The 5,000-nt window shown below is 59.1% G+C and overlaps 1 pseudogene across 1 annotated transcript in view; it reads right to left on the reverse strand.

The window, feature by feature from the left end:
- Window positions 1–417: 417 nt before the first annotated feature.
- Window positions 418–5,000, reverse strand: part of LOC144677809 (carbonic anhydrase-related protein 10-like) — a 13,347-nt pseudogene continuing 8,764 nt past the window's right edge. Inside the window, exons 5-6 of the transcript XR_013575826.1 lie at window positions 1,261–1,333; window positions 418–572 (exon numbers count right to left, since the gene is read on the reverse strand). The product of XR_013575826.1 is annotated as a carbonic anhydrase-related protein 10-like (transcript). The remainder of the gene's footprint in view (window positions 573–1,260; window positions 1,334–5,000) is intronic.

The raw sequence follows: 5,000 nt of genomic DNA on the forward strand, positions 1-5,000 counted from the left end.
AGTGGAGAGTATTCCATCACACTCCTGACTTGTGCCTTGTAGATGGTGGACAGGCTTTGGGGGAGTCAGGAGGTGAGTTACTCTCCGCAGGATTCCCAGCCTCTGACCTGCTCTTGTAGCCACAGTATTTATCTGGCTGGTCCCAGTTCAGTTTCTGGTCAATGGTAACCCCCAGGATGTTGATAGTGGGGGATTCAGTGAGGGTGATGCCCATTGAATGTCAAGGGGGCGATGGTTAGATTCTCTCTTGTTGGAGATGGTCATTGCCTGGCACTTGTGTGGTGTGAATGTCCCTTGTAATTTGAGTGTAGAAGGCCGGAAGGATAAGACGGTGCTGGGGTGGTGGATAGGAAGGATTGGAAGCACAGGCAGTTGAGGGGCAGGGGAGGGAATCGAGGAGGGGGTAGGTCTGGGTACCTGCACGGAGGTGATGGTGATGTACCGATCAAGGATGATCCACGTGACAGTCTCGTGGCACGGAGGGGTGGTCATGGAGCCCGGGTAGGTGATGAAGCCAAACGAGTCGGGGAAAAGATGCTCCAGGTGTAGACCCCAGAGAAAGCAGGCGTCGTCTGCGAGGAGGGAAAAGGAGGGATTACTAAAATCCAATCCACACACACCCCGCTCCCCACCCCACCCAAAACCCCGACCCCCTCCTGGCCTGTGGAAAATCAGCCCATCGACCGAGATAGGGAACTCGCCAGCATTTTAACCTCCGCAGCCCGGTGTTAGATACAGAGTAAATCTCCCTCTACACTGTCCCCATCAAACACTCCCAGGACAGGTACAGCACGGGGTTAGATACAGAGTAAAGCTCCCTCTACACCGTCCCCATCAAACACTCCCAGGACAGGTACAGCACGGGGTTAGATACAGAGTAAAGCTCCCTCTACACCGTCCCCATCAAACACTCCCAGGACAGGTACAGCACGGGGTTAGATACAGAGTAAAGCTCCCTCTACCCCGTCCCCATCAAACACTCCCAGGACAGGTACAGCACGGGGTTAGATACAGAGTAAAGCTCCCTCTACACCGTCCCCATCAAACACTCCCAGGACAGGTACAGCACGGGGTTAGATACAGAGTAAAGCTCCCTCTACACTGTCCCCATCAAACACTCCCAGGACAGGTACAGCACGGGGTTAGATACAGAGTAAAGCTCCCTCTACACCGTCCCCATCAAACACTCCCAGGGTGCAGAGTGGGAGGAAACATGTCCGGCCCTGTTACCCCTGTATCTGTTCAGATTGTGAGATTTACTTTTGTATGAAATCCTGGTGATCATTTCCCTGCTTAACATCCGGTTGAGGAATGGATTTGGAACATCGTCTATCTGTAGAGAGAGCGAATAATGGAGAGAGAGAGAACGACAGAGTGAGAGACAGACAAGGAGAGAGACGGAGAGAGACAGAGAGAGAGAGATAGAGAGAGAGAGAGACAGAGAGAGAGAGAGAGAGAGAGAGAGAGAGACAGAGAGAGAGACAGAGAGAGACAGGGATAGAGAGAGACAGAGAGAGAGACAGAGAGAGAGAGAGACAGAGAAAGAGAGAGAGAGACAGAGAAAGAGAGAGAGAGACAGAGAGAGAGACAGAGAGAGAGACAGAGAGAGACAGGGATAGAGAGAGACAGAGAGAGAGACAGAGAGAAAGACAGAGAGAGAGACAGAGAGAGAGAGAGACAGAGAGAGAGAGAGAGACAGAGAGAGAGAGAGACAGAGAGGGAGAGAGAGAGAGGGAGAGACAGAGAAAGAGAGAGAGAGACAGAGAGAGACAGAGGGTGACAGACCAAGGGAGACAGAGAGAGAGGGAAACCACGAGAGATTCAGACGAAGAGAGAGAGAGAAAAACGGAAGGAGAATGACAGAGACAGAGGGAACGGGGGAGGGAGACAGAGAGATAGAGAGAGAGACAGAAAGTGACAGAGGCATCGATAGAGAGAAAGAGGGAGCGTGACAGTGGGAGATGGACAGACCGAGAGAGAGACGGAGACACAGAGGGGGACAGAGTGAGAGACAGAGAGAGATAGAGAGAGGGTAAAAGACAGAGAGTGAGAGAGAGAGTGAGTGAGACAGAAACAGAGAGGGAGAGAGAGATGGACAGAGATAGGATCGCAGTGTTAATATGCGACTTTGTTAATACTTGCAAATATTTATAATCTGTGCAATTTACAACCATAATGTCAATGAGGAGACAGGGAGTGAAGTCTATCTGTTTGAAGATTATACAAAGCTCGGTGGTCAGGAAAGCTGTGGGGAGGACACAGAGAGTCCGGAAAGAGACTTGGATGGGAGGCGGAGCGAGTGGGCACCCGGCTGACAGCTGGGATAGAAGGTGGGAGAATGTCCACATTGACAGGAAGAGCAGAGAAGCAGGATATGATTTAACCGGAGAGAGATTGCAGGACTCCGCGGGGCAGAGGGATCTGGGTGTCCGGGTACATGAATCGGGGAAAAGTTAGTACCCAGATGCAGCAAGTGATTCGGGAGGGAAACGGCCTTTATTGCGAGGGGGGATAGGGTATAAAAGCCGGGAAGTCTCGCTCCGAGTGTGCAGGGCACTGGGGAGTCCGCACCTGGAGCGCGGTGGACAGTTTCAGTCTCCTGACTTAAGGAGGGACAGACTCGCTATCGGAGGCCGTTGGGAGAAGGTTCACTGGGCTGATTCCCGGGATGAAGGGAGGCCTGTCGTGTGACAGACTGAGTGGGACGGGGCCGATATTCTCCGGAGTTCAGAAGAACGAGAGGTGATCTCGCTGGAACGGATCGAATTCGCAGAGAGGCGGGGTGGGGGTGGGGTGGGGGGGGTGGGGGGGTTGTTGACAGGCTCGATGTCGAGGGGCTGTTTCCCCTCCCCTGGCCCTGGGTGGAGACTCTAGAATGAGGGGGTGAGGGCGAGGGGAGGGGGTGTCACAGTCCTGGGGATAAGGGGCCGGCCATTTCGGACCGAGACAGGGAGAGATTTCTCCGTTTGGAGGGAGGTGAATCTCTGGGACTCTCCCCCCCAGAGAGCTGCGGACGCTCAGCCGGCGAGTCTACTGGAGACGGGGGAGAGATGGGAGAGACCCTCGGGTGCAGAGGGAGCCGAGGGGAGACAACAGGGTGTCGACGGGAGAGCGTAGGAGACTGAGGAGATAGTCAACTAGAGATGGAGAGAGACGGAGAGACCCTCGGGCGCGGAGGAAGTCGAGGGGAGAGAGCTGGAGAGCCGGGGGGTCGAGGGGAGAGAGCGGGAGAGCAGGGTTCGAGGGGAGAGAGCGGGAGAGCGGGGGGTCGAGGGGAGAGAGCGGGAGAGCTGGGGGTCGAGGGGAGAGAGCGGGAGAGCGGGGGGTCGAGGGGTGATTGCGGGAGAGCAGGGTCGAGGGGAGAGAGCAGGAGAGCGGGGGGGTCGAAGGGAGAGAGCGGGAGAGCTGGGGGTCGAGGGGAGAGAGCGGGAGAGCGGGGGGTCGAGGGGAGAGAGCGGGAGAGCTGGGGGTCGAGGGGAGAGAGCGGGAGAGCGGGGGGTCGAGGGGTGATTGCGGGAGAGCAGGGTCGAGGGGAGAGAGCAGGAGAGCGGGGGGGTCGAGGGGAGAGAGCGAGAGAGCGGGGGGTCGAGGGGAGGGAGTGAGACAGCTGGGTTCGAGGGGAGAGAGTGGGAGAGCGGGGGGTTCGAGGGGAGAGAGTGGGAGAGCGGGGGGTTCGAGGGGAGAGAGCGGGAGAGCGGGGGGTTCGAGGGGAGAGAGCGGGAGAGCGGGGGGGTCGAGGGGAGAGAGCGAGAGAGCGGGGGGTCGAGGGGAGGGAGTGAGACAGCCGGGTTCGAGGGGAGAGAGTGGGAGAGCGGGGGGTTCGAGGGGAGAGAGTGGGAGAGCGGGGGGTTCGAGGGGAGAGAGCGGGAGAGCGGGGGGTTCGAGGGGAGAGAGTGGGAGAGCGGGGGGTCGAGGGGAGAGAGCGGGAGAGCAGGGGGTTCGAGGGGAGAGAGTGGGAGAGCGGGGAGTCGAGGGGAGAGCACGGGAGGGCAGGGGGTGGAGGGGAGAGAGCGGGATAGCTGGGGGTTAAGGGGAGAGAGCGGGAGAGCAGGGGGTCGAGGGGAGAGAGCAGGGGGTCGAGGGGAGAGAGCGGGAGAGCTGGCGGTCGAGGGGAGAGAGCGGGAGAGCTGGGGGTCGAGGGGAGAGAGCGGGAGAGTGGGGGGTCGAGGGGAGAGAGCGGGAGAGTGGGGGATTGAGGGGAGAGAGCGGGAGAGCTGGGGGTTGAGGCGAGAGAGTGGGAGAGCGGGGGGTCGAGGGGAGAGAGCGGGAGAGCGGGGGGTCGAGGCGAGAGAGTGGGAGAGCAGGGGGTCAAGGGGAGAGAGCGGGGGGGTTCGAGGGGAGAGAGCAGGAGAGCGGGGGGGTCGAGGGGAGAGAGCGGGAGAGCAGGGGGTCAAGGGGAGAGAGCGGGGGGGTTCGAGGGGAGAGAGCGGGAGAGCGGGGGGTTGAGGGGAGAGAGCGGAAAAGCTGGGGTCAAGGGGAGAGCACGGGAGAGCTGGGGGTCGAGGGGAGAGAGCGGGAGAGCCGGGGGTCGAGGGGAGAGAGCAGGAGAGCGGGGTCGAGGGAAAGGATCGGATGCAGTGGTGTTGAATGAAGGTGGGGAACCAGGTTCAAGAGGGGCTGAATGGCCTCCTCCCGTTTCAGATGTTCTTATCAAGTAACATGGTGTGTACAGTGCACAACAAAATGCCTCCGACAGTGCGGCACTCCCTCAGTACTGACCCTCCGACAGTGCAGCACTCCCTCAGTACTGACCCTCCGACAGTGCAGCACTCCCTCAGTACTGACCCTCCGACAGTGCAGCACTCCCTCAGTACTGACCCTCCGACAGTGCAGCACTCCCTCAGTACTGACCCTCTGACAGTGCGGCACTCCCTCAGTACTGACCCTCTGACAGTGCAGCACTCCCTCAGTACTGACCCTCCGACAGTGCGGCACTCCCTCAGTACTGACCCTCTGACAGTGCAGCACTCCCTCAGTACTGACCCTCCGACAGTGCAGCA

The sequence above is a fragment of the Cetorhinus maximus genome, unplaced genomic scaffold, assembly GCF_964194155.1.
Source record: "Cetorhinus maximus unplaced genomic scaffold, sCetMax3.hap1.1 HAP1_SCAFFOLD_3085, whole genome shotgun sequence".
Lineage (NCBI taxonomy): Eukaryota > Metazoa > Chordata > Chondrichthyes > Lamniformes > Cetorhinidae > Cetorhinus > Cetorhinus maximus.